Source organism: Scyliorhinus torazame, chromosome 12 (genome assembly GCF_047496885.1).
Source record: "Scyliorhinus torazame isolate Kashiwa2021f chromosome 12, sScyTor2.1, whole genome shotgun sequence".
Classification (NCBI taxonomy): Eukaryota; Metazoa; Chordata; class Chondrichthyes; order Carcharhiniformes; family Scyliorhinidae; genus Scyliorhinus; species Scyliorhinus torazame.
The window spans coordinates 49583690-49611539 of record NC_092718.1 but is presented as its reverse complement, the minus strand read 5'-3'; the positions used below and the strand labels follow the sequence as shown (position 1 = coordinate 49611539).

Below are 27850 nucleotides of genomic sequence, written 5' to 3'. Positions count from 1 at the left end.
GTTTGCAGAGTTTCAGTTCTAGCCTGTTTCTTTTCCCATCAAAATAATGCAGTGCCATTCTCGGCCTTCAACGTTTCGAGCGGTTTCTACAAATTGAGACATAACTTTCATGTCCAGTGTTGTGGTTTGGCTATAGCGATGCCCATTGAATTTGATACAATGATCCCGTAGATGAAGTTATCTGTATTGCTGAATGGGATGGTGTCAGTGGGAGGGGAAAGAACGGGTCTGGAGAGAATGCTTTTTCTGAAATCCTGAAGGTCACAGTCCAGCTGCTCTGTGAGGAAAAAGGATACCATTGCACTGGACAGGCACAAGAAAGAAAGCACTGTAAATAGAGAGCATCTAGCAGGAGTTTTAGTGCTAAGCGACAGCTATTGCACATTAGACTTTTCTTTTAGAAGGCAGCACTAGGTTATGCTCAATGTGGAACGTTACGAATGAAAAAGTAAGAATTCCATCCAATTTTCTGAGAAAGGTTGAGAAATAAGACGCCACCAAGTGTCAAAGGTAGGAAAAAAAGAGACAAAGATCAACCTCTCTAATGGTTTATTTCAAAGCATTAGGCTTTCTTGTAATTTGCAACTGAAGAAATCAGTTTATTTTAAACTGAAGCTGAACATGATCATTCTTTTCTGCCAGTACCAGAGCCATTCTTTAATGTTGTAACAGCCTCCCAGGACTGAACAGCAGATAGTACAACATGGAGCACTCTGCCAGCAGTATCACTGATTTCCTTCAATTGATAACGGCACCTCTCCTGATTTGACAGGCATCAGGCACACTGAGGGTTTAATATATTTTTTCATGTCAGCGCCTGTTTACACAGAGCAGGTCAACAAAAGGACTGCTCCTATCTCACAGAATATGTGATTAATGTTTGAACTGAGCCTGACAATATATTCCTTGGATGTCAAGGAAATGCTTCTCAAATGTTTAATCTGTTTCAAAAACAGCTGAGTTTTAGGAAATTATTTTAAAGTAAGATTCGTATATAATGTCGATAGAAAAATCAATGTTCTTGTCATATATTCTTCCTTTCATCAAACTTTCGTAAAAGATGAACCAAGCAAACAAGTTAAATCCTCTTCCAGTCGTATTACTGTACCATCTGGAGTGCTTGGGCTTGGTAATAAATAGTTCCATGAAGTTTTTATATTTCAATAAACTTCTCAGTTGATAGGACCTTTGTGCACTCGTTTTCAAATTGGATTTAGATTCTGTTACATTATCTAAGTTGGATCAATAGATCACTGTAAATACAGGCACAGAAGCAAACTGCAGAATTTGCATTGCTTAATGAAACCTTTCATTTTGGCTCGTCTTTTTATACTAACAGAACAATGTGGCTGTTTTAAATGTATGAACCACAGCAATATTTATGCAATTAATTAGTAAAATCAAATAACTTAATTAGTCAGAACTGATCCATCGATAAAACAATGAACATCATTGGAAGGCTATAAATTATTCTTAATCAATGAGGTCAACATTTGAAATATAATATCAAGCATTGATACATCTCCTCTTTCCTTGACTTTCAAATCATAACTTGAATTAAGAACTAGGTTAATGTGTGAAAAACATAAGCTATTTGATCTCATTAGAGAAAATCCAAATATTATTTGTAAAATTATTAAATTAAATGTAAGTTAACTAGACTTTATAGCTAGAAATGTTCTGAAGGGTGCATCCTCATTCTATGGATGCTGTGCCACTCTTTAAACAACATGTCGTCAATGGTGTATTTTATATGTGTTCTTTCCATCAGTAAGAGAATCATAAAGATATTACAGAGAGCCCATAATAGAAGCATGCTCTCTCCATATGAAATGTTTCTATTAAGTTGTAACCGTGATCATTGTCATAACAAATCATTCAAATTATTCAAAGTACCGTTTCATTTTCAATGGGATTGGTCATAAAGCAATTTGTTTAATTCACGTCTCTCATTTACAACTGTGTTTGAAACATTTGATTTAAACACTATTTAGGCAACAAGCTTTGTGTTCAGACAGGCTGCTGTGCAAACTATTTTGCAAAACTTTAATAAATTTTATCTTTGATTTCTGTTATCCTCCCACAATTGCAAGACAAATATTTCTTGTGTCTTTTAAACACTGCAAGCTGATGTGGGCATTGCTGTATATTAAGAAAAACACTCTGAATATTTGATTTTTGACTTTTATGTGGCGATAAGCTCGAAATACATCCAATAAAATGGCATTCCTGCACACATTTTTATTGCCTTCTTTAGGCAGTTAATGTGAGATATGCTTTATTTGTGTTCCAGTGAAAACTTTAAGAAAGTGACCATTCAACTCTAAGCCATATATTTTTTGACTTGAGCCCATTAATTTAAATGTAATTTACATAAATTGCAGCATATTAGCATGGGCTGGCTGAGCCAACTTTCAACTTCTGCTGGGCACAGTCACTGGCGAAGATGACCTGCACAAAGAACTGAAAGAAATTGCTGCAAAAATAATCCGAATATTGCGTTAAGTGCGGGAAATGTTCCAGTGGGGACCAAAATGAGTAGATGCCCCTTTATGGATCATCTGAGAAGAAAATGTTTATGGCTTCTAATGATAACCACGTATAATATTTTCTTGTTTTAGGAAAAGTCCGAGCTACAGATGTTCAAAATTGATTCCAAATCACATTGTCAGCTGTTAATCAAAATTAATTTATTAGGTCACTTCCAATTTTTCTTTAGCGTTCTTCCTTTTCCTGTGTGAGTTTTGTTTTGTATTTGGAAGCATAGTCAAGTCCAAAAATCAACTTTATTTATCTTATTATCGGACAAATGGTTAACTGTTTGACAGTTGATTTAATCAGTTGCTGATTATTTGAATACTTAGTCCATTGTTTACGTGGAAATTTCTATACTGTAAGATTGGTTAATACATCATGAATTTTCAAATATATTGGAATCTTGTGTACATATTTTACTGTATAAAATGCCTGTCAATAAGGGCAATAGGGAAGTACCCATGTGATGTTTCCATGTTTCCTCTCTATTCATTATATCTTGTCATTGGGTGATCTGCAAAATTTAGCATTCTAGTTTTTGATTTTTGTCATTTTAATAACATAATAATTTAATATGGACTAACCTGCATTTGTAGGCCAGAGTAAAAACAAGAAAACAGTTAAATAAGTTGCAGTGAATGTCAATCGCATTGTAAAGTACTAACATTTTGTATGAATGAATTGAAAGAAAAAGCAAATTTATGAGATTATTTATGCATCATGTATTGCTTTGACGTACGTTCTGCACACGTTGATTCAATTGTGCAGATAAACAATATTGAAAATTAATACGTCAATTTTAATTTCTCATTTAATTAAGCAGCTACTGAACTAAAAGCATAATAAGACAAGTTTAAATACATGTAGCTTTCTTAAAAACATTGTTTAAATCTTGCAGAATATTGATATTTGATATAAATATATATTTTGCATTATTTTTTTAATACAAAACCTGTGCCTGACATTTTTTTTAAATGCAAGAACTAAAATAACATGAACAGCTTTTATTTTGTCCAGAAGGGATGCACACAAAAATATTTTTTACATATTTTAACCATCAGCGTGCCATGCCAAATTATAAGTGAATTAGTCAGAATACACAAATGATTTAGACTCTTCAAACTAATCTAATCGCAGTAGCCAGGACTTTATTCCATGTTACTCATGCAGTTAGATTACAAATTAGTTTCCTATTTCTCAAGCGTTAAGTGTCAGAAAGGATCAAGAACAACTTGGTGACTGTGAATTTGTATGGGGAGGATTTTTCTTCAATACATGCGTAAAACTGATGAAGAAACACCAGTAAGCCCTTGATGTGCATCACTGCAGCATTGTCCATTTCCAATTGGACATGAATGTGTAGTGTACACCTATGGAGCAAAATGTAACTCACATACAATTTCAAAGTAAACCAAATCTCACATGAACCGCACTTACATTAGCATTTTATTTAATTTTAAAACACAATATGCTTCATCTAGATGACCATTTAAGTAAAGTCTTCTATGACCACAGTTCTTTTCATGTTATATGATGGGGTAAAATCCTGGTATCATTGCTACAACATCGAGGTTACAATCAACATAATGTTTAGGCTGCTTGCAATGTACAAAAGACCAAATAAATAAACTACTGTAATTCCTCAAACTAAAACAACTGGAAAAAAATATTGAGGTGTGGTAGAATAGTTTACAAAGAGAACTTATTGATTAAATTATATATAAATTATTTCATGCAAAGATAATAATGTTGACTATTTAAGTTGAGCATAAAAAACATAAGTCTGTGTATTGGGATTTAAATAAAATAAATCACAAATGTATTAATGCATTGCGCCCTTTGGAACAGTAAATAATCTATGTATAATTGGTTTTTCAAAGATTTGGTAATAGAAAACCTACTTTAACAAATATGGTACACTTTATTGGAATATCAGTTAGATAATATTTTTCATCAGATTCTTGGACCTCCATTTAGTGCAAGGGATTTAACTCCCTGCTGCTCTGTACCTTACATAAAATATTACCAACAACATTGTTAACATGAAATCAATTTAATTGATTATGTAATTATATTACACTGAAATCACTATATTTAAAATAGAGATGCGAAGTCTCTCTGACGGTTTGGAGCCAATTGCGACCACTTTACTGAATTATATGATAACCATATTCAGCAGGACTCACTGGGAAAGAATTTAATAAGAGTTATTGTAAATAGCTTTGTCTTTGAACAATGTGTGAAGGGAAAGAATCCTTTCTTGTACCTTGGCCCTTAATTTACAATGAAGAAAAAAACTGCACCTGGGAGTGAATGAAATTTAAACCATTGAAAGAACCTCCCATTTGTCGATGGATTTCTTACATTTGTTAATACTATGTACATGAATTACAACGTGAAATTTAAGTAAATGGCGCAGTAATGTATATTTATTCCAGCAAAAATTCTATGCTCAACAGATCAAGTCGAATAAAACATATCGAACTGTATTGAATCATGGAAACCTACCAAATGAAGAGTTAATCATATAAACATGACATGAAATTTAAAATATTTCTATTAATAACAAAGAGATTTTAACACTAGAAATGTTTTATTGCAAGCAACAATAAGGTTTATTGCCAAATTATGTAACATCACTCTGCCTGTATTGTGCCTGCTTCAGGGGCAATTGCATTGAGCTGAGGACTGTGGTAAGCAGATAGAAGCTTAAGTCGAATATGATCTGATGAGCAAGTTAAGCTTGGTATCTCCCCTCCCTGACAAAATTAAAAGCCTTTGCCGCAATTTTTGTCCTAATCACATACGTGATGCCATAATTGGTGATTGCCTTTAAAAAAAAACCTACAGCTGCTGCTTCCAGTTCTGTGTCTGTCAGTGAGCAGCAGGCCATTTTATTTGATTTTTTGAAAGGAAGTTCATGTTGGACAGCTGCATTCTGTTCCCTTCAACCCCTGTCACAAATGTTCTGCATAAATGTAAGTGATATGATGACTGGACATGGTGTCTCTTATAATCATTGGTAATGATTATCTGGTTTTTGTGTAATGTGACACATGTGCAGTGAATGAGGCACAAGCAACATCTGGCATGGATTCAGCAATCTGAGGGGTTGGAGTCATTTGAATATGCATAGGGATTTGTTATTTTGCCTGCTTAGTGCCAGCTTGTCTGAGCCACAGCATAGCCCTGTTTGCTAAAAGCAAATATGAAATAGGTCCACAAAGCTCCTGCAAAGCTTCTTAAGCATTTTACCCATCGTTCCCTGCTTTAATGCCAAGCATATTGCTTATTTTCCTGTTTCCTTGTTCAAAGTGAAGTCTTTCAGTGACCAGTCAGCACTGACATTGCCAATCTGATGATGTGACCAGTACTTGAAGGCAGCACTGTCCATCCGTCCCGTCCCGTCCCCCCCACCCCCACCCCCACCCCACCCCCCATCCCCCCACCACCGACCTGGCCATCTCACTGCCTCTGGTATTAGCTACCTGCCTCTTCCTGGGCAGTAGGGACCTAACAGCTGCTTTTTGTAAAAATCCAGTCGCGCAGTGATGTGAAGGCTCCTTTAATCTTATTTGCTTTGTTATATCCACTGGATTTATGAAAAATCTGAGGGAACCTCTGACCCAAAGGTATTACAGCCATACAAACTGCAGGTCATATCCTGTGCCCTTCGCACTGATAGCAGCTAAGCCTTTCAACTAGGCCCAGGTGGTAGTTGCTGACAATTTGGCATGACCACAAATCGAAACCGATCTGAAAAAAAGCAATGCCTTACAAAATATAGCATATGCCCTCGTGATCTGCAAGTTTTTAAAATAAGTTTAGAGTACCCAATTCTTTTTTGTCCCAATTAAGAGGCAGTTTAGCGTGGCCAATCCACCTACCCTGCACATCTTTGGGTTCTGGGGGTGAGACCCATGCAGACACGGGGAGAATGGGAAAACTCCACATGGACAGTGACCCGGGGCTGGGATCTAACCGTGGTCCTCGGCGTTGTGAGGCAGCAGTGCTAACCACTGCACCACCATGCCGCCTGCAAGTTTTGCAAGAAATAAACGAGGTGCAAAAGAGGATGAATTTTTTAAAAGGACATGTAGGAAGGAGCAAGAGAGAGAGGGAGTGAGCAAATAAAACTAGATGGAAGGGCCATGTAGGAAGGAAGGAGCAAGTGAGAAAGAGAGAGAAGGAGAAAGCAAAGAAAAATAAGTGGAGGAGTAAAGTAGCCATAGTCCCAGATGACCAGAGGCTGGTTTCCCCTTTGAAAGAGGGAGCTGACTGATGGTTTAACCTGTGGATCACCTCACGTCAGGTGAGGAGTAAGTTTATGAAGGCAGGGCCTTCATGAATAACCTCAACCAGTATAGGAATTGAACCCACGTGGTTGGCCTCACTCTGCATCATGAACCAACTGTCCAGCCAACTGAGCTAAACCGGACCCCAAATGGAAGAGTCATTGAACTAAGGAATGGGAGCAATTGTGACAGACATTCAAGAGTGATGTAAAGCTTTTATGTTAGGATGGTGCAGTGCGCAAGGTCAGTCTGGGCCTGACCCAACTTCAACAGCCAGGATAGAAACTTTTAGAAAAGTAAGTTTCTTGTGGAAAGGAGATTGTTGTGAATGTGGTTTATTTTTTTACTTGTGGAAAACCCTTTCTCAGCTGGGAACAAATGGCTTGTGTGTCAGCTTTCCCAAATGATGTCATCAGCTCTGCATGGTAGTCATAAATGAATGTCACTTTTGAGATGTTTGCTGGCACCCGATGACTGACTGCAGTTCAAATTGAACCACTGTGAACTCTGATTGACCTCTTATTAGCTGTTCAAAGTTTTGTTGCAAAAAAAAACTGTGACGGTTAATTCCATGTAATTTCATAAGAAGATAAGGACTATTGTAGAGTTTGCAGGGTGAAATAGATAAATTTACCCATGTCCCCATTCCCCTACTCTCCCCACACTGCTCAAATTCACTACATGAGATGGTTAAATGGAAAATAAATAATTTCCAGGAACAACCAGGTAAAAATTAAAAACATTTCTGCAGTGAAAAATTGTATCGCTGCTTTTTTTAATAAAAAAATGATTACAAATATCTCACAGTTCCTCAGACGGCTATTCATCCTGTAGCTATTTGTAACATACAACAGCATATCCTCCAACACTTTAGAAGGACATCTCTTAGAATCTGCAATCAATCATTAGGTGCTTCAAATTTTTGCTCTTTTAGGTTTACTGGGGCAGAAAGAGAGGAATACTGGAATAATCGATACTTCACTGTGGTGGGTGATGCTGAGAAGGGGAATCATAGGTGCTTGAGTTCCAGGCAATGAAGTGTAGCCTCATCTGCAGCAAAGTTCTTCAGTGATCCAGAGTAGAACACAGTTATCTTTCATCTCTTCCCTTTGCTCGTTACTTCATGGACCAGCAATTTAAAACTTTGCAGAACCTGCAAGAAATAAACCTATATGTGTCTTACGTCTTAGGGAGAATAAGAGGATGGGACATTGCTTAGAGTTGAGCCCTAACAGAAAGGTTAAAGTCTCTTCTTTCATGCCAGTGTAAAGAGTCCTAAATAAAATTAGTTTGGGTTGTTTCAGCTCCATGCTAAGTGGACACTCATTCATAGCATAGCTGCGCATAATGTGACATTATAATTGGTTAATTTCACAAAAGATCATCTGTAAAAATGTGTGGTGTGGTGGAGCAAAATCAATGCTGTGCTGACGCAGTGAAGGGTACTTTTCTGAAGGTGGGGTTAAAGCACAGTGTAGTGGGAGGATTTTTTTTTTTTGCCTTGCATCTCAAGCAGGAGCCCTGGTCAGAAACTGACACTAAGTGCAAGAGATGGAAAATCCTCCATTTGCCAGCATTACAATCCTTCATTTTGATCTGATTAATTTGCCTGCTGGTATGAGAGCTGATTCTTTTTTTAAATGAGAAAGGCCTCACTCGGGCTCCAAGCTTTTCCAACCAAGCTGGTTTGGTGAAGATTTAGGTAGGATAACCGAAGATTAATTTTCAGCATGACATGGTAAACTTGCAGACCTGGTGATCTATACCCCAAGTAGATAATAAATAAGTTGCTGGCATAAGTAATTGTTTATCCACCTATTATAAATCATTAGCGTTTTCAGCAGCATCAAATTCGCAGGCCTAAAAGGTTAAGAGATTTTACTCAATTCTTTTTAGCTAAGATTTATGTAACAAAACAGAGGGACTGGCCATCAGTACACAACATATATATTAAATTTTAATAAGTGTGTGTCATTTCTAATGGCCTTTTCTTTTTAACTGCAAAATTTTAATCTGGCCATTTTTTGCAGCTCCTAACATTTACAAAAGCTTCTGTTCTGCAATATTAGCATATTAATTTCTTTGGAAAACTTAAAATAATGCACTCTGCAACAGCAAAAGGAATGTTGCGGTATTAATAACAGTATTCACTAGAAAGAACCAATGCTTTTAATTGTTGTATTTTTAATCCTTTTGGCTCTTCTGACAAGGCATTTCTAACAGTATTGAACAAGGGATATACTTGTTTCGTAGAACTTTGAGTCTATAGAAAACCCACACACCACTGACTGCTATTTGCACTTCCAATTGAATCGCCATCCCACAGTAAAGACTGAGGTCCTCTGCTCACTAGTAAAGTGCTTTCTTTCTAGGGAGGCAAACTTGTCAATGAAGCAGGCACCAAAAGCACATTCAGGAGACCTTACAGAGCTGGTCACTGGTATCCCACGTAATCTGAGGAACAGATTTATTCACCTTTAACAAAATAAAACTGCATTTCTAGTCTAGCAAAGCTCACTCTGGACACAGATGTGGGTGAAAGTGGACTTGGCCAGGGCTGCAAAACAGGAAGGATAGCTTTAGTTTCCCTTTTTAGCACACATCCGATATCAACTTCTACTGAAATAAGCAGAACTGAATAGGAGTGTATAACAAGTGATTGAAGCGATACCACCCATTTTGCTTACATACCTATGTCCAATTTTACCCCCACACTCTCTCCATCTGTAGAGTTCCGTTTCAATTGTTACAGCATCAAATAACACAAAATAAAGATTCACATTGGTTTAATTTAGAAGGCAAACTTGATTCTGCCTTGAAACAGATCTACTTTAGAAGAGCAATAAACCTGGAATTTTAACTTTCAGTAAGGCGTATTCTTGTTTGACCTAATCATACAGCAGCAGGATTGAAGTTCAAGTTCAGCTGATTTCCTGATTAATAGGTAAGCACAAAAACCAGTGGTAAATCCAGTTGCAGGCATGACTGCACTGGTAAAAACTGCAGCTCATTTCTCCTATCCAAATTTCATTTTTTGCCAAGCTTATACATTTCAGGTGGTACAGGCAACAAAAAGGTAAATGGTGGGCTCTATACATGACGGCATCGAATTTGAAATAAAGGGGATCACATTAAATGTGTACAAGACTTTGGTTAGATCATAGTGTGACTGCTGCTTGCAGATATGGACGCACCATCACAATAGGGGATCTTAGGGGGGGAAAAGGATCAGCATTTCCGTTGCACCTCTTGTGAATACCCAGGTCTTCTGGGGAAACCAATGGTCCTGGAGCAAAACCCTCTAGTCCAGCCATCATGCGGCATCCATCATTAGATCACAGTTTGTCTGAACAGCCTCTAGAAGACGATAACTTTCAAGATGTCGGCCCTGCTCTCAGAATTCTTCAGCTTAATGTGAAAGGGGCAGCAATTGTGAGGAATGAAATCATCGAGTCGCTTTGCAGAGCCCACATAATTGATATGATCTACCTATAGGAAACCCACATCCGCAACATTGCCCCAAGAATCGGACTTAAAATCACCAACTATGATCTGGTCGCTTTCCATGACCATGTTAGGCATGGTCCAGCAACGTGCGTACACGCTGGCATCACAGATGCATCAGGCGGGATTCTCTCACCCCGGGGCCGGGCCGGAGAATTGCCGCACCAGCGCGAATCGTGCCACGCCGTCCCGACACCGGTCCACTGATTCTCCGGAGAGCGGAGAATTGGCACCATTGGCGCCGGCGCGGTTGGCACAGCGCCAGTCGGAGGCTGCTCTACGGGGCCCCCTCCAGTGGTTCTCGGCCCGGGATGGGCCATGCGGCCACGCCAAAAAAAATGAGTCCCGCTGGCGCCATTTACACCTGCTCTTACCCGCCGGGACCTCAGCGTGGATGCATCCGAGGGCGGCCTGGTGGGGGGGAGGGGGGTCCGACCCCGAGGGTGGGCCTCCGGTGTGGCCTGGCCCGCGATAGGGACCTACTGATCAGTGGGCCGGCCTCTCGGGCTGGGGACCTCTTTTGTTCCGCGCCGGCGCCTGTAGCCCTACGCCATGATGCATCGGGGCCGGCGCAGAGAAGGGAGCCACTGCACATGCATGTATTGCCGCCGGTACCACTGCACATGCACAGACCCGTGTGCCCATCTGATGCCGGGGATCGGCAGCTTGAGCGGCATGGGTTGCTCCAGTGCCGTGCTGGCTCCCTGGAGGGGTCAGAAGTTATGCTCCTGAGGGCATGTTGACGCCGTTGAGAAACGCGACGGCATTTACGACGGCGTCAACACTTAGCCTCAGGATCGCAGAATCCCGTCCATCAATTATAAAAACATCTGTGACATCATCATGATAGGACACTACAGCATTGTCGTTGTGTATAAGCCTCCTTCTATCTCATGGCAAGAGGATGCCGTACCTGTCCTCCAACACCCATTTTATACATGGGTTACTTCAACAGCCATCGCACTATTTGGCAGATATATGACAGGGCAGATATAGGTGGCAAATGGCTAGCAATCTGGTCTTCTCAACTCAACCTGCAATTAGTCCTCAACCTCAAACACCAGGTCTCCTTCCGTTCGGCGAGTTGGAGCCGTGAGTACTGAAGCGAGGCCATGAGCATCCAAAACCAACTCCGCTGAGCTAGCCCTGTGCTTTGGATGTCAGACTCCCGACTGACGAAGCAAATCTTCTTTGCCCCGCTCAAGGAAGGCATCCGAACAAGAGGAGGATAAAGCAAGTGCTTCAAAGATACCCCGAAGGCTTACCCAAGAAATGCAACATAGATGTCAATGCCTGAGAAACCCTTGCTCAAAAGAGCCTTTTAGGAGGAACAGCCTTGATTAAAGGGACACAATTCTTCGAGGACACCCGACAGCAAGAGGTGGCCAAAAATTGTGCCTGGGAGAGGAATATCAGCGATCTAGAGTCCAAGGATCAGTCCCACCTCCCGAAAACACCCGGCAAATGTGTGGTCAAAGATGCAGCTCTAGGAACGGATTGCTAGAGGACCCACACAACCCATGACCTGTAACACAGAATTTCCTAGGTGGATAATCATACTCATTAGCGAGTAGTCACCAAAGAAGAGAAGAAGGATTCACTGGATCTCAGCTGAGTCACCTCCAGCAATGGATATCCCATTCAAACCACATAGCCAGTCCTTTTTGTTTTATAAATTTAGAGTACCCAATTAATGTTTTCCAATTAAGGGGCAATTTAGCATGTTCAATCCACCTATCTTGTACATCTTTGTGTTGTGGGGGCGAAACCCATGCAAGCACGGGGAGAATGTGCAAACTCCACACGGACAGCGACCCAGAGGCGGGATCGAACCTGGGACCTTGGCGCCGTGAGACTACCGTGCTACCACCACATATCCAGTCCTTAAAGATTTTCCAAAAAGGCAGCATTGGTCTATTGTCTTCCAGGTTGGGCTCTGAATACCTCTTATCTGGTCAAAGTCAAAGCCAAGGTGGAATTTCCGCAAAGCGTACTGGCAATAATTCACTCACTAGCTGGAGACGTTTGTTGCCTGCATCCCGATGAGACTGATCCCAATCCTGAGGCAGATACATCCTTCATCAAGGCCATCTTTAAAGCTGCCAACACAAGCATTCCACATGGGTTTCATCCAACGTATATTCCTTGCCTCGACTGTGAATGCCACAAACACCTCAGAGAATTTGAAGAATTTGGCAATGCAGATATTGCTCACTATCTCATTAAAACGCGAGACAACACACACCGCATTCACAGGAGAGGACTCACTAGCAGCCTGGATTACCCTCACTCCAACCGGAAAGGTTGGAAACTGATCCAGCAACTAACTGCTGGGCAGCAACCTGCAACTTTCAACTGGATCTGCGAGCCGCTGAATTCAGTAGCCAGCTACCATGTCAAAGCTGGCAGAGCTCTCACCAGAGCGAGCCATTGACACAATGTTGCTATGGAATAGAGATCCTTCAAAATGGTAAAGGACTCAAACAGCCAAAGCCATAAATGCAGACAAGGTCCAATCAGCAATTAGCAAGCTGAAACCTGGCAAAGCTGCAGTTTACAACCAAATCTACACTGAACTCCTTCTTATTCTATTTTTAATTTTTACAATTAAGGCGCAATTTGTGGGGCCCATCCACCTACCCTGCTCATCTTTGGGTTGAGGGGGTGAGACCCAAGTAGAAACACGGAGAATGGGTTTGCACGATGACCCGGGGCCGGGATCGAATCAGGGTCCTTGGCACCATGGGGCAGCAGTGCTAACCACTGCACCACCGTGTCGTCCCTACTCTGAATTCCTTAAACGCCTTGGCCCTGTAGCAAACAAATTGCTCTCTACATTCCGGACCAGAATTGTCCAGTGGAAGCAACTGCCAAAAATTTGGTGGAAAGTTAGGATTATTGCAATCGCCAAGCCCGGCAAGGTCCCGAAAGAAGCTTCCAGTTACAGACCAATTTCTTTCTATCCATGTGTTATAAGCTGCGAGAGAAGGTCATCTTGCATCGTACCCAACACTGTGGAGGATATACTATCCATAGACCAAACTGGATTCCGTAAGATTCGCAGAACAGAAGACCAGCTACGTGGTTTCACCATCCACGTAGAAAATGGCTTTCAGAAGCGCCTGAAAACTGGAGTCATCTACCTCGACTTAACTGCAGTCTACAACACACAGGCCTACTTATCAAGCTTTCTAGTGCCCCACCACAATGTGTTGTTGAGGCCATCACTTCTCTTCTTCAAACAGACTATTTCAAGTCCATAAGAGGCCTAAAGCTAACACAGGAAAGAGGCAGCAAAATGGCCTACCTCAAGGATCAGTACTGGCTCCCACCCTGTTCTACCTGTACATGCAGCCACACGTTCATCTACGCAGATGACATCTGCTGTGCTTACCAAACGGGAGATTTCAAGGACATTTACAGTGTTCTTCTTTGTTATGACACCCTGGGTTAGTGCATGGTCAATTCAAGCCCCACTTGACCCGGAGTTGCAACGCAGTTGAAATCAACTCTTAATTTTAAAAATACCAAAAGTCTTTGGTCTTTGGCTATCCAGATATTGCTCATTATCTCATTAAAACATGAGACAACACTAGTCTTTGGCCCAATAACCCAGTTTGTCAAGTTAAACACAATTGACTCTTATTGATAACAACAACTACGGGGCAGCACGGTGGCACAGTGGTTAGCACAGCTGCCTGACGGAGCCAAGAATCTGGGTTCGAGCCCGGCCCCGGGTCACTGTCCGTGTGGAATTTGCACATTCTCGCCGTGTCTGCGTGGGTCTCACCCCCACAACCCAAAGATGGTGGATTGGCCATGCTAAATTGCCCCGTAATTGAAAATAAATAATTGAGTACTCTAAATTTATTTTAAAAGACAATAACTATAATTAAATAGGCAACAATGACAACTGGTTAACTACTATCTAATTTCTAATCATCCCTTCCCCCTTAACCCATTCCACTTCCTACACACACATAATACAGCCAAACACAAAGGGGAAAGAGGTGTGTAAAAAAAATTTTTTTTAATAAATTTAGATTTTTAAGATAAATTTAGAGTACCCAATTCATTTTTTCCAACTGAGGGGCAATTTAGCATGGCCAATTCACCTATCCTGTACATTTTTGGGTTGTGGGGGTGAAACTCACGCAAACACGGGGGCAATGTGCAAACTCCTCACAGACAGTGACCCAGGGCCGGGATCGAACCTGGGACCTCGGCACCATGAGGCAGCAGTGCTACCACTGCGCCACCGTGCTGCCATAGAGGGGTGTAAAAATAGCGCTAGAAGTAAAAGATTAAGAGTCTCTGTTCAGATGGATCTTTCTTCAATCTAGTCTTCCATTTGGATGACTTCTTTATCTTCAGTCTGTAATGGTTTTCACTGTGGCAAAGTACAAACTATGGCGCATATAATCGACAAGTGCCCCAACCTGTGCTTCAGTGAAGATCTCTCTGTTCTCAACCAGGTTGATGAGGAGGCTGCCAACTGGCTGTTGAATTTCAAATTTGACATCTAGCTGCTCATCAGCGCACACCACAGGAGCAGTAGGAGATCTTAGGGCCATGAAAGAAACACAATAAAGGCTCACTTATAAAACTCAGGAACCTGAGGTGAAAATTGCCAGAAAACTTTGATAATATTTCTCCTTGGAGCAGAGAAGATTAAGGTGGATAAAACAGAGGTTTTCTAATTATGAAAGGTTTTGATAAGTTTAAATAGGGAAACATTGTTTTCGCTGACTGATGCATCAATCATAGATTGGAGATCATCACTACAAGAATGAAAGGAACTCAGAGTTACTGGACATGGAGGGCGGGAGGAAGGGAGAGAGGAAGGAATGAAGGAAGGAAGGGAGGGAGGAAGGCAGGAAGGAAGGAAGGGATGGAGGGAGGGAGGGCTAATGGCATGAGCATGAATTATCAAACAACCCAACTATGAGGGTGGCATGTGGTGCAGTGGTTAGCACTGGGACTGGGTCACTGTCCGTGTGGAGTTGCACATTCTCTCCAAACATGTGCTGGTTAGGTGGATTGGCCAAGCTAAATTGCCCCTTAATTGGAAAAGAAAAATAATTGGCTACTCTAAATTTTAAAAAAACAACAACTATGGCAGCTGCTCAACCTTCTATCCCATTGGACGTCAGTGCAAGTTTCGCTAATCTTTAGCTATAGAAACAATTTTGGTTATGCTCCTATTTCAGTAGTCACGCAGACTAAAATTCAACATCAATATAAATGCAATATTTTGTAGCTCCCTACTTAACTGTGCTTACTGAATATTATATGTACATATTAATTGACTAAATATAAAGTAACATATCAGGTAAAAATGATCAGATTATGTCAAGGGCCGAACTGGCCAAGCTTTGTGTGTTAGGGTGAGCAGAGTTGGGCCAGGTTTACAAACATCAAACTTCGGGGCTGGTTTAGCACAGTGGGCTAAATTGCTGGCTTGTAATGCAGAACACAACCAGCAGCGCCGGTTCAATTCCCGTACCAGCCTCCCCGAAAAGGCGCCGTAATGTGGCGACTCGGTGTTTTTCACAGTAGCTTCATTGAAGCCTACTTGTGACAATAAGTGATTATTATTAAAGTTGGATAATCTGCAGCTGGAAAACATTGCGCAACAGAAAAAGACTGCACTCTGCAGCAGCACAACATTACAGCCCAGCAATAGACTAAAAAGACAATTCTTAAAAGGACAAAGTTGGAAACTCACCCTGCTGTTTTCTTCATTCTTCTGTGGGCTATCGATGTCACTGGCAAGGTCAGCATTAGTTGCCCAACCCTGATTGCTCTTTCTGCAAATGTAAAAACAAATAATGACAACACAAAGGTAAAATCTACTGTCAAATCCACCAGGGAAGGAATCACAGAATGATAGAATGGAATAATAAGTCACACTGCAAATTTATTTTTTTGTGAAATCAGGAAATGAATTACAGTAATCAAAATAACTTGTTTTTATCACATTGCTCTTTGTGGGGGCTTGCTGTAGTCAAAATGGTTGTGGTGTTTCTACATAAAATAATGATGACACATCAAAAGTCACCCATTGATCATTAAGTGCTTTGCGATATCCTGAAGTCGTGAAAAACTCTGAAGAAATGCGAGTTTATATTTTTAGAAAGGCAACAAGGCTCCTAAATGTAAAATTAAAACTTTCTTAAATATCTGTAGATGACAAAACATTAAGGGACATTTAGGATTCAATAATAGTGAGCGTAATTATTTTACAAGCCCCCGATCAAAAGAAATCATGCAGTGCAATCCTACCGCAATTTCTCTGTTAATGCAGCAATTTTGAGTTTACATCATCATGAAAGTGATAACATAACTATAGAGTCACGTCCTGATCTAATAGGACAAAGCAGTGGGAGATCCCCTTGTTGAGATCATCTCACACCACTTTGGCCTGGCACTTATATGAAAACCCTAACCCCTATTCCGGGGTTAAAATAATGAGGAATCACTGTACAGACTAGGTTTGAACCCCATGAGTATAAAATATTTAAGATTGATCTGATTGGTGTGGTTAAGATGGTCATAAGATATGTAAGCAGAGATAGAGAGAGACTAACTCCTTTGGTGAAGGAATCCAGAGCAAGGGAGCCAAACCTTAAATTAGAACTAGGGGACAGAATTTTCCAATAAAAAGGCAGAGGGCGCGATTCCCTGGAAACTGTGATAGCAAGCAGGAACTGCCACGAGCTTGCCAGTACTCAGTCCAGTTCAATGTTAATTGCTCTGATGCGACCATCAATTCACGCGAAACCAAGAGTAGAAGTAAACTGTGGCTTTAATCAACTAGAACAGTGCCTGCCTGCGACTGGTCTGCTAGTGAGAGCCGCCTACAGGGCTGCTGCTCTTTATACCTCCCTTCAAGGGGTGGAGCCAGGGGCGGAGCCCACAAGGCACCAACATGATACATTACAGGTAATACCTTACAGTGGTCCAGAGGTGGAGCCCACATGGGCAACAGCATTATACAGTTATAAACATGGTGAATGGTTACTGCAAAACGTTCACCACATTCTCCACTTAACAAGGTCCCACGGGCTTCTCGACGAAAATGAAGGCTCACCAGCCGATTCACCGGCATCGCACTCGCCAGCCCCCGCTAACAAGGTCGAGCAGGATTTAAGCAGCACTTGCTCAGCTAACCCTGTGAGCTCACAACAATGGTGCCCAGGAGACCAGCCTCAAGATTCGGGTTGCAGATCTGGGGAGGCTCCGAGATGCAGTGGAGGCCAGGAGGGATGTCCTGTTCCCCCGGAGGGTCATGGCGGGTCAGCCATAGGGCAGCCAGTGTGGCCTGGGATGAGGTGGTGGCAGCTGTGAGTGCTGGGAGTGAGACCAGGAGGACAGGCCTTCAGTGTCAGAAAAAGGTCAATAAGTGAGTAGAAACCAATGCAGCCCCCTCCCCGAGACGTTTCCGCCCCCACTTGAGCATCCACCCCAACTCTCCTTGCAAACCCCACCCCTCCCTCCACCCCCCCTCTCCCTTCAACACCCTCCAACCCTTCCTTACCCCCCTCCCCACCAGGGTGAACCACGCGTGTGGCGAAGAAAGCCCTCGCTGTATCCCCTCAGAAAACACACTCCCTCAATTACCGGGAGAGGGCCCAGACTGGCGGTGGGGTGCCGGACATAAGAATCCTCACCTCCTTCGAGGAGCGTGCCCTGGAGGTGACTGGGGTGGCCGAGGACAGAGCGGTCACCAACGTGGAGACTGGCGGACACCGCAGAGATGTGGAACCACTTGGCCCTAGCCAAAGGACCTGTCAAACGTGTGTTCTTATTGCCTTACTGACGGGCCCATTCGTCTCACTGACCACATGTCCATTCTCCCGTAGGTCCTCCAGCCGATTGCGCCAGCCCATCCCGGGTTGCCCCCCTTTCTCGGAGGAAAGCTCCGAGGATGTCATCATAATAGTCTCGGCACAGCTGTCATCCCCACCCTCCACTAGCGCAGATGCACGCAGCTCGGTGGGAAATGTTAGCGGTCAGGCTTCAAGGGCACAATCTGGTGAGCACCACACAGCTGCTGATGTACATCAGGTGGAGGCAGGAACCCCCAGGGGAGACAGCAGTCAGAGGTCTGCTCAATCCCAGGACCTAGCTGGGTCCCAGTCTGATGCTGAGCCAGTGGAAGAGGTCATCCCGGAGCTGATGGAAACATTTGGGTGCAGCCATGACATTCAGAGGGAGATGTCAGTGCCATCCAGCAGATGCATAGCCACTTAGAGGAGAACCAGAGGCTACGGGCGCAGAGTGTCGCCGGCAATGCATGGCACCGAGGCCAACACTGCTAGGTCCTCAGCGAATACACTTTCTCCTCCAAGAGCCAGTCTCCCATCCTGGGGTGCTTCTCGAAGAGGCCGGGGATGACCAACTGCCCCAGGAGGTAGCTGTCGTGAACGCTCCCCGGGAAGTGTGCACAGACTTGCATCCTCTTTATCTAGTGGTCACACATGAGCTCGATGTTGAGGGATGGAACCCCTTTCTGTTAACATAGGGCACTCTCAGGTGGCCCCGTGAGCGCAGGGCAACATGCGTGGCATCTACTGCTCCCTGGACCTGGGACATCCCGGCGATGGCGGAGAAACCTGCTGCTTGGGCATTTGCTGGGCTTGGTCCATGTCAAAGATGATCACTTGTCGGTTGCACCTGTGGGCTGTGGCCTGTAAGATGCCACACAGCTCCCCACTCAAGCCCTGGAATGACCCTCAGGCATAAAGATTCAGGGCTGCAGTGACCTGTACGGCCACCAGGAGCAGGTGTCCTCCTCCTCCATGTGGAGCCAAGACCACTTGGATTATGTGAAGTGCTCACTTAACCAGAATTGCCAGTTCCCTCTTAGCAATAGCCTCAGGCACATGGCCAAAGGCCTCAGCAGTCGGTGGGGATTATGGGTGGTCAATGGGGCAGACGGGCAGGGACAAGAATTGCCTCCGGAATGGGTACACGCGATGCAGGGGTTGGCATGGAGGTGCCCTGACCAGTTTCCCCCATTTGCCCCCCACGCCTCCCCCCCCCACCCTCCTTTGGCGGCCCCCCCCTTGCGGAGGGTCCCCCACCCCCAGCCAAGGGTCCAAACCCACCGAGCACTGAGACATCAAGTCCAGCGCCCCTGATGCCTTTGCCTGTAAGCAAAGGTGGCTACACACATCATCGGCTCCCTACAGAAGCTCTTCTGCCAGTTTCACGTTTTTCAGAAGGCAACAGCGTGAGCAGTTGCTGGGGAAGCCGCTGAATGACAGGAGGCCGTTGGTGGCTCTCGTTAATTGTATGGAAATTGGGCTTAAGTGGTTATAATTGATTTCTCACCATGCGAAGGCGAGATCCTGATTTCGCCTCCCAGAGCGGGCCGGTTGCATCGCAAACTGTTTGGCGCTTGTTGCCGTTCTCATTTTCTGCCTTTCCAACTATTCAACGGCCTCATTTCACTCAAGCGAGAGCCCAACGAGGACGGAGAATCGGGCCCAGAATATCAGGATCTGACTGAAAGCTGGTGTTTTCAGACCAGATTTTCTGGCACTTTGTGCACAGAAAGTCTGGGAGCGTGATTCCACCACTCCGGCAGGGCGCGGCCTGATAGAGCTGGAAAGGCCAGCTCTACAGTTGTTGGGGTGCCATCTTTAAAGGGTGTCCCGCTGTACATTTAAAATAAGCACTCCCAATCCAGGTATGCGGCGGACCACCCCCACAAACCTCAGGGCAACCCCTTCCCCTGCCACAACAGAAATATTGGGGGCCACTATCACCCCCTCTACCCTCCCCACCACAGAGGTATCAGGGGCCACTTAGCTTACAGACATCTCACATTTCATTGCAAGATTTAATCCAGATGGATTTTGATATCTCCTCTCATCCCCCCTCCCCCCATTATGGAGGTATTGTGGGTCACTGGCTCCGCTGTCCTTCCACCTGTGCAGACATCGGGGCTCTTCCCTCTCCTCCCCCAACCTCCTCTCTCTTCCTCCAACCTCTCCTCTCCTCCCCAAACCACACATAAGGTGAACCCCTCTGCACAACGGAGGAAGGTTCCTCCCCGCCAGAACCATCTTGGCAGTGCCCACTTCAGTGCCAACCTGGAACCCTGGCAGTGCCAGGGCACCAGAGGGAAGTGCCAGGTCACTGCCCGGCCATGGCCTCACCACCCCGCCCCCAATATATCTGTGGTGGTGTGGGGGGATCACCCTGAAGCTTGTGGGGTAGTCCTCCATGTACATGGTGGAGGGAACATACATTAAACGTAGATCAAGGCGCCCTTTAAAGATGATACCACGATCGCTGGGGAGCTGGCCTTCCAGGCTCTATTAAGCCCGGCCTTCCAGAGTGACGGGACAAATCACGCCCCCACCATTTCTGTGCGCTAAGTTCTAGAAAATCTGTTCTGAAAACTCAGCTGTGTTTCTGGAGTGAAACACACCAGATTTCGGTCAGATCCTGACACTTTGCCACTTTTTTTGGAAAACTCTGCCCCCTGGCTCTAATGTAAAGTTTGACTCCCTTGTTCTGGACACCCCTCCTGTACTCACCTCCGCACCCCTGGCGTGATCATTACAATTGGTTCTCGTTTCTGAAAACCAGCAGTGATTTGCGCTGGCGTGTCGTAATACTGACGGGTGGGAGGATAAGGTGTGGATGGATGGACATTACGGCACCAAGCTCGGTAAGTATACATTAAAATATTATAATGTATGGGAATTAGGTTCACACCCTTTCTGGGTGCGAACCTGATCATGCCATTGGCTTGGGGGGTGGGGGGTCTCAAATTGAGATCTCACCGGCACAAATCCTATTAAGGCCCTCCTGCAGGATTTAGCGGCCATAACGGGATTTATGCCTGTGGCAAACGGGCCCGCTAAATCCCTATCCAAGCTGTTCAGGAGTGAAGTCAAACAAAGAGTAGTGGGAATCTGGAACTCGTTGACCAATAAGCTTTGAGGCTAGGGCAGTTGAAAGTTAAAGACTAAGCTTGATGAATTTTTGTTCAGCAAGGGTGTTAAAGGCTATGGATCCAAGTCAGACAAATGAAGTTAAGACTCAGATCAGCCGCGATCTATGGATTGAATGGCCTGTTCCTATGTAGTGTGAAGCCAGGTTTAAACAAGTACTTAGGTAGCCCTCTCAAAATATACTTGCAGAGGTCACTCAATGTTATGAAAGTGCGGACACATCTAGTCTTATTTTCAGAACATAGAAACAGGGGCAAATTAGCATGACCGTTCCACATACCATGCACATCTTTTTTGTACTGAGTTGTGGGGGGGAGAGCCACGCAGACGCAGGGAGAATGTGCAAATTCCACATGGTCAGTGACCCGAGGCTGGGATCGAACCCGGGTCCTTGGTGCTGAGAGGCAGCAGTGCTAACCACTGTGCCACCGTGCTGCCCCACATAAAAACATTTATAATGTAAACACTACATGGGCAGAGCTCAGCCCATAATATAAAAGCAGTCTTGCTTGCTGCATGTGAGACAGTACAGACTGGTAGCTTAATCGAACAGCAGAAATAAATAGCTGCTACAGATAATGTGACTTGCTTTATGTATTACGTATTTGTAGCATGCTATTGCCGGAGGATACAGAAAATTAATTTACTGGTTAATTTTCTCCTTACCACTGAGACATTTTGCCTTGCACATCAAAGGGATTGATTGCGGGTTATCCTGTTCTGAGCCTTTCTTCTTTGTGCAGTGCATTTCTTGACTGCCATTGTTATGCCGGTGCATGCATCAGTTGTTATCAACTATTTCTTGAGTTTGTTGCCTTGCCAAGGGACTGTTGTCTTCCAAAGTTGGAGTTACATCTGTTTCAAAATGCTAAATACGGAAGGCTAGATTTTTCTGTGACCAGCCATTTAGTACTGCCAAGAATCCAGATTCTAACCATATTTTCCAGTTCTGACTGAAAGCCCACTAATATTCCAGTTCCTGCCCAGTGGCTTTCTGCTACTCTGCATACCAGAAATACGAAAATTCCCAGAACAAAAGCCAGTGGGGAACTGAGGAGAATTTTTTTCCTGAGCGTCTTGTGGGGGTCTGGAATGTACTGCCTTAAAGAGTGCTGGAAGTAGATCCAATGGTAAGCTTTGAAAGGGAATTCGATTTCTACTTAAAATGGCTATGGGAAAGAGGAGAGAACAGGTCTAATTGGGCAGCGCCCTCAGAGAGCTGAGGTAGGTTCTGCTGTGCGATTCTATGAAAAATGGTGGAAGGGGGTTCTTATAGTCAACGAGGAGTCCCGAAAAGGAGAGTCAAAAATAGTTTATTTTCTACTCACGCTTGGAAATACAATAATAAAGTAACAGTCCAAGTCCCAGCCAGAAATGCCGGCTCCTTCCTGGGTCGGTTTTGATCTACAAACCCCATAGTTGGGCCTCCACCCCTCAGTGTGTGAGCTCACACTCAGCGAGACCCATAAGGCGATCAATATGGTCGTTTCCAGACATCTTGTGGGCATTATGACTGAGGTCTATGTGACTGGTTCAGTAAAATCAGTGGAGAAAAAAATACTTGCCTCAAACCTGCGAATGTGGGACAGGAGTCCAGGGATGATCAGGTGGAGAAAGTACAATTAACATTTCTGACAGCAATTTACCAAAATTCATGACTGGATTGTAACTCTACTGAGCAAATTATCAAAACAACAACTTGTATTTACGTAGCGTCTTTAACGTAGAAAAATGGATCAAGGCACTTTACAAAGGGTGGGCAAAAAAGATTTGATACTGATCTACACAAGGAGATGTTAGAACGGGTCAACAAAAGCTTGCTCAAAGAGTAGGTTTTAAGTTGAATAATGAGAATAAGAATTTTACAACTGAGGCATTGCTAATGGGTGGCACGGTGGTTAGATCTGCTGCCTCATAGTGCCATGGACCCGGGTTCGATTCCGACCTTGGGTGACTGTCTACGTGGAGTTTGTAATTGCTCCTGTGTCTGCGTGGGTTTCCTCCGGGTGCTCCGGTTTCCTCCCAGAGTCCAAAGATGTGCAGGTTAAGTAGATTGGCCTTGCTAAAATTGCCCCATATTATCCAAAGGTTCGGTGGGGTTACAGGGATAGGGCGGGGAGTGAACCTAGGTTGGGTGCTCTTTCGGAGGGTTGGAGCATACTCAATGGGCCGAATAGCCTCCTGCTGCACTGTGGGGATTCTTTGATTCTTACCAGGAGGTAGTATAAGCCAGCAGGCATGAGGATGATGGGTATGTGTGGCCTGGTGCGAGTTCAAACACAGGGGGCGAAATTCTCCCGAAACGGCGCGATGTCCGCCGACTGGTGCCCAAAACGGCGCCAATCAGACGGGCATTGCGCCGCCCCAAAGGTGCGGAATGCGCCGCATCTTTGGGGGCCGAGCCCCAACATTGAGGGGCTAAGCTGACGCCGGAGGAATTTCCGCTCCTCCAGCTGGCGGAAACGGCTTTTGTTGCCCTGCCAGCTGGGGCGGAAATGACATCGCCGGGCGGCGCATGCGCGGGAGCATCAGCGGCCGCTGACAGTTTCCCATGCATGCGCAGTGGAGGGAGTCTCTTCCACCTCTGCCATGGTGGAGACCGTGGCGGAGGCGGAAGGGAAAGAGTGCCCCATGGCACAGGCCCGCCCGCGGATCGGTGGGCCCCGATCGCGGGCCAGGCCACCGTGGGGGCACCCCCCGGGGCCAGATCGCCCTGCGCCCCCACCAGGACCCTGGAGCCCGCCCACGCCGCCTTGTCACGCCGTTCAAAAGGTGGTTTAATCCACGCCGGCGGGACAGGCAATTTATCGGCGGGACTTCGGCCCATCCGGGCCGGAGAATCGAGCGGGGGGGGGTGCCCGCCAACCGGCGCGGCCCGATTCCCGCCCCCGCCGAATATCCGGTGCCGGAGACTTCGGCAACCGGCGGGGGCGGGATTCACGGCAGCCCCCGGCGATTCTCCAACCAGGCGGGGGGTCGGAGAATGACGCCCAGGCAGTGGAGTTTTGGATGGCCTCACACTTACCTCAAGGACAGGGGAGGGTCAGGCAGAATTACATTGGAATAATCAACTCTAGAGGTAACAAAGACATAGGCAGGGGTTTCAGCAGGAGGCAACATCAGGGTGCATTAACCTCCCTTTAATTCCCATTTGGAACCCTGTAATTAATCTTAATGCTGCAAAGAGAACCACAAGTTACTCTAACTCAGTAGGTCATTTCAAGAAAAATAGGCAGGCAAGCTTACAACCCACTGAAAATAAATCCAGCCCAGGATTTGCAGTTGCATCAGGAGAGGATTCATAAGATTCTGAGGCATGCCAGCTTGCCCAGAACAATGTCATTCAGTTATGACTCTCAAAGCATGTTGAAGCTGAACTGGTATTTTCAGACAATTAAAGTTCATATTACAAACACCACTAATCACAGAAATACAGTAGCTTGTACAGCAAAGGTGGCCAAAGAGGTGTGAAATTTTGACGTACAGGTCCAGATGAGAGTAAATTATTCAGTGACTATGTTTTAACATTCTACAAAAATAAGCCCTGTTTCTATTACGATGTCAACAAAATTGCAGCATGTCAACAGTGATTAAATGCACTTAAAGTAATGCTTTTAACCCTTTCTCGACACCAAAGATACTTTTGTCACCAAAATAGCATTCGCTTCAATTAATGTTTTGTCCAGCAAGGGGAGGGGTTAATAGAAGTTGGAATGAATAAAAATTGACTGAAACAATAGGACCAATTTAATGGCAAATATATCACACTACGATCAATTTTTTAAAAAGAGAATACTTCACAGTGTGATATTGAGCTTGAAATTGGGCACCATTGAGGAATATTTCACTTGAGAATAACAGTGGGGCACTCACCTTTCATGTAGTTTCAGTTCATTGTTTCTTAATCTTCTCATCAGAAGATTAATCAAGAAATTAAGAGAGAACAATAAATTGCTATTAATGGTTAAAAGCTTATGGAGATAACTTTCACTTATCCGCATATATGTATTTAAATGGGGCATAGAAGCATTGAGCAACTGGGGCTGATTTACCTCTCTGCAGAAAGAATCAATTTATGAACTGGCTGATGGAGCTCAACAGATTAATACTAATTAGACCTGCTGGTGATCTGACTCTACTTTGGAGTACTCTTGGTGACCAGCATCAGAAGTAAATGAGACATCTTCAACAGCCCATCACCAGTTATATTGCTATTGAAAGGCCCTTACATCTGAAGTAACAGAGAAACATCAAAGTAAGATCAGGACTCCAGCTTACATAATTTATGGGACTGTAGTTTGATTTTTTTTATTTCTTTTACATTTGTTTAGTGATGTTTAGGGACTGATAGATTTAGTTCATTGAAAGATGTCATTTTGTTTTGATGTCCAGTTTTGCAGTACCTCGCTGTCTGTAGCAATCTAAGCCATCCCTTTGATGTTTAACTGTCTGACATTAGCATCAGTAAATTTGCAGCAGTACCCTGTAAGAGGAACCCTATTGATGGATGGTGCAGACCTTGAAGGCAGTACTAGAAATGTGTGAATACCTCTCTTTTTCTTCTATCTGCTTTCAAACAGCTTATGTCCAGTTATCATTTGCCTTCAAGACAAATTGGCCAATGTGTGATGCTCTTGGCCTCATTTTCCAAAATGGAGAGCTTTGTCCAATGTCTGGAAATGGGAATGAAAGCATCATATACATTACTATGAAGTATATATGCAATTATTGTGTAACATTCTGCAGTTACACACAGGCTTTAACTTCAGTGTATTCCACGGCCTCAAGACAATTCAAAATACTTTATAGCCAAGTAATTTTGGAGGATAGCCCTGTTGTAATATGGTTAAATACAGCAGCCAAGGGGGCAGCATGGTGGCACAGTGGTTAGCATTGCTGCCTCACGGCACCGAGGTCCCAGGTTTGATCCTGGCTCTGGGTCACTCTCCATGTGGAGTTTGTACATTCTCCCCGTGTTTGCGTGGATTTCGCCCCCACAACCCAAAGATGTGCAGGGTAGGTGGATTGGCCACGCTAAATTGCCCCTTAATTGGAAAAAATGAATTGGGTACACTAAATTTGTTTTCAAAAATACAGCAGCCAATATGCACACAGCCAAGTTCCATATCTGTCAATGAAATTTGACACTGCGGCTAATAATATTGATGATGCCAGATTGAACCCACCTATCTGCACTGCTCTGCACTTACTATATCATCAGTCTTCCTCATGGCTGCCACTTCCTGTGGGGCTGGATAGAAAGTTGTGGATGGAGACGCTCACTGCAGAAGTGTGATCAAATATATACAAGTAGTGGCTATCGAAATTACCTTTAACCATTCTCTAGTCATATGCTCCTGAACCATACAAAACCGGAAGGCTCAGCTTCCATAGCTGATGCATGATAAGCTAATCTTTGTCAAGAAAGCAGTGAAGTATATGGACATGCAGGCACGGACACAGTGGCCCCAATGGCAACCTTCTTTGCCTTGTATTTTCTGTGTTTAAGAACTATAGTTGACCTTAATGTCCCCAGGTAAGGGAAGAGAACATCGTCCAAAGCGCCTGGTGCCTGTACCCTGAATTCTCCTGCAAGTGCATTCTTGTGAATATTTTTAGAGGACAGCATCAAGCCGTTTGTGATGCCCCGCACCTCTGACACTCCCCACCACTTATGCCGGTATTCAAGCCTGGGTTGGAAGAATAGCTGTTTACAGAAGGTATCAAAGGGACTTCCAAAACCTGTGTAGCTATCACCTTCAGGAGCGGAAGGGATTTTGTGAAGAAGAATTAAGCCAGACAAAGAGTGTGGCCTTATTTGCCATTCTACCGCAAAGATATATCACACACAATTCTGGGAAGCAATGAAGCCAGAAGTCACGAGGATTGCTGGACTAGTCTAGAACGGCCCACTACATTCCAGAGCTCATAGTCTACAATATTGCATCGTTGTGGCAGGAAAGAAACTACCCATTTCAAATTTAAGACTGCAACAGTAACAAGAAGATCTCCAGCACTTGGGTCAGTGAGCTATGTCAGTCTGAGAAATAGAAATTCTGTTACAACAGCACACTGGCATTCTTATCAGTCCCAAATTTATATATAGAATGCCAGGAGCAAAGCCTGTACACCTATGAGTCTGTTTTACCTAGGATACGTGTTTGCTGATAATGCCGCTGTCTACAATACTGTTCCCTGAGTACAGAGGTTCAGAGACAGAATTAACCATCTCCTGCTGAAGCTGGGCTGTTGGAGCATGCATTAGGCCATGAGAAGTCTCAGGACGTGCACTTGTCACCCAGCATAAATTCTCGAGGCCTTTTTTCGCACTCTCAGCAACTACCCAAGTCAATTCCGTGAGAAATCTGTCCTCATTAGCGCTGCCCCTGGCTGCACCCTGTTGTCATGCCACCTAATATACAAAAACAAAAACTAACGGTGGTGGCAGCTTTGTGGAAGAGATATAGTGGCCCTGGGGATTGCAGCAGCATGGAAATTGTAATGCTGACCTTCTGAAGAACAACATGACATTTCAGCATATAA

The 27850-nt window shown here is 44.1% G+C and overlaps 1 long non-coding RNA gene across 1 annotated transcript in view; it reads left to right on the top strand.

Moving 5' to 3' along the window:
* The first annotated feature begins 304 nt into the window (after nucleotides 1-304).
* Nucleotides 305-27850, top strand: part of LOC140387171 (uncharacterized) — a 142693-nt gene continuing 115147 nt past the window's right edge. The window contains exon 1 of the long non-coding RNA XR_011933760.1: nucleotides 305-510. This is a non-coding gene — a long non-coding RNA (uncharacterized lncRNA). The remainder of the gene's footprint in view (nucleotides 511-27850) is intronic.